We start from the raw sequence: 2,852 nt of genomic DNA on the forward strand, positions 1-2,852 counted from the left end.
TACGATGTAAAATTGTTTTATTTATTTAAATATAAAATTTGTAGTTTCCACTCCAGCTCATTGTGATTTTATCTCCGAAAAAACGAACGAGATCTCTCGAGAATTAGCTGACAAATTAGCTTAAACAATCTCTATCATATGCTAAATATTAGTTGCTTAAAAATCTGGAATTACTGTATACTCAGAATACAAAGAATGAGGAAATGGTTTTTCAGTAATATCAGTAATTAATTGAGCCAGTTCATTATCTCCTCTCCTCAAATTTAACTAAACACAAATAGAATATAATTCACGATCATTTTGCCTAATTAGTTCGGTCTTAAAATAAATATCTTACAATATTAAAGATCGACGATATCATTTCCTGAGTTCGACAAGAAACTACAAAAAGTCGTGGCATAATATATGGTGAAAGTTTTCTTCTTTGCTTTTCTTTTGAATGATGTTTTAGGATAATGTGAGAGAAGTAACCGTTTAAAGCGGCATTAGGGTTAGAGGCATAATCCTGAAGGCATTAGGCCTCTTCTGGAGGCTCGGATGAAGAATGAAGATTCGGAGGTATAACTCCGGTCTCCATAGCAATTAGTACCAAGAAATAAAAATAAACAAWTGTAGAATATTAAACCAAATTTGTGTTGTTTTATATTTAATTTTGTCTTCTTAGAAAATTTACCTTGATTACCGAATTTATTGCATTATTATTATATGTGTAACCAATGTTTGACTTAACAGATCCTATTGAAAGAGGATTAGATAGGCTTCGATCTTGACCAGAAACAAGATCTGTTGCCTTCAATTCTTCGAGATCCATTGATTTGATTGCTGTACCATCGGCTTCGATGTAAGTTACGTCGTTTGGYTTTAGACCGCAGTGTTTCAATGTCTGTTTCATTATTTGAGCTTGAAATTCGGTTGTGGGAAATAGACAAGTGTTTCTTGGAATTGCTTCAGTGTACTTGACACAAAGATTAACGACCTCGGCATAAACTCGCTTTGCATTTTTGGCTCTTTGAAGGAAAATTGTTCCTATCCAGTCGCTTCTCGAGAATCCAGACGCTTTCTTATCAAAAGATCTATTTACCCCGTCTGCCGACAAAAAACCTAAATAATGAAATGCATAGAACAAACAATTATTTATAACTTACGAAAAAATTTAACTTGCTTTTCTATGACTTTTAATTAGTATTGAAAGAAAAAAATAAATGAAAAATGTCATTTTTGTCTTTAGATGCAAGAACTGGAATTAATTATACCTAGTATACTCTTATTTTACCTAAATCATACAGCTGGTAAGACGTTTGGGTATGTAAGTATACGATTTCCCCACTAACAATCGCGTAATCGCAATCTCCAGCTTTTATAGCTTCGTACGCTTTTGGAATTGCTAATGAACTTAATGTGCTGGTTGAGTCGATAGTGCAGGTTGAGCCAGTTAAACCCATACAGAACGAGATCCGGTTTGATAGAAAACTACGGCAAAACCCCAATAGATTATATCCATCCATCTATAATGAAAAGAAAAACAATTGTACATAGAATGATTTTACATTTAAATGGAATCAATTCGATCATTTTAATAACTTACTTAAGTTTTATCTTTCAGTAAATAACTATCTGACTCATACAAACTCAATACCCCGTAAACATTGGTTTTCTTGTTCCGTAGCTCTACAGGATTTATTCCGGCATCAATGATTGCTTCTAACGTAACTTTCATTGTCATTCTCATTTCTGACGATAGATTTTTTTCCTGAATTGCATTTATTGCAAAACAAAAGGTATCGAATTTTGTTAAATTAGAAATGCGTCCYAAACGCGATGGTATTTTAGACGAATGATCTAAAAAATAATAATTTAATAACTCAAAACTAACCCACATAATTACATTTATTTTCTGTATAAAAACAAATTAAACATGTTATTACCTAATTTCCATCTTGTGTGATCCTCAGACACGCAATCTTCACCATTTAATAGATTGTCCCTTAAATCATTGATATTGTTACTCTTTGGAAATTTTCCCGATACTCCAGAGATGCCCACTGCACTATCTTCCAAGCCTTCTAATTCATATTTGTTAAATGTATCAACACAAGCAAAGGTATCAACTACTAATTTGTAGGCCAAATAAAGCTATTCATTGAAGTCGCTGCTTATATAGCAAATCGAATAAGTCTAATTTAAATTGTTAATAATGTCATTAAGTTCTGCAATTTAAATGTGTTTTCTGTAGATTATGCTGCGTTGTTAATGCTTTATTATATAAAAAAAAAACTTTCCCAAGACTTCTAAAAACCTTTAATATCTAATTTTTTTTTATAAAAAATAGATATTTTCGTCTGATCTACAGGATAAACGGTTAGACATACTTCATTCTTTTAAATTTAAAAACATGCAACAATTGCCTAATTGAAATGTTTTTTAATGATCTTATAAATCTGTTGAGAATACGAATTTAAAAATATATACTTTTATACAAAACAGTTTTTTTAGAAATACTTTTCGACCATTCTAAACGCAAGAATAAAAAATTTAATTATTACAGAATATTAACAATGTATAACATGAAATGAATTCAATCATGAATGAAATTTTTTTATATACTATTTTTATTATTAATCTTTTTAAAGCATTACTCGAATCATTAATTTCATGATATAGCAATACTTAAAAAAATATTTCCATTTGTTAGTATTGCACGCATAAGAAGCTGTTGATAATGGCGTCCAGCGTACTTGGTATAACCGCGTATCTACGAAACGCCCGGATTGGTGGCGCACAGTAAGGACTGGCCAAGAGGGAAAATTCTCGCTACAACATGAAAAAATATAAAAAGAGAGCTTGCTTCCACT

The sequence above is a fragment of the Polistes canadensis genome, unplaced genomic scaffold (assembly GCF_001313835.1).
Source record: "Polistes canadensis isolate GaletaPanama2010 unplaced genomic scaffold, ASM131383v1 scaffold_362, whole genome shotgun sequence".
Classification (NCBI taxonomy): domain Eukaryota; kingdom Metazoa; phylum Arthropoda; class Insecta; order Hymenoptera; family Vespidae; genus Polistes; species Polistes canadensis.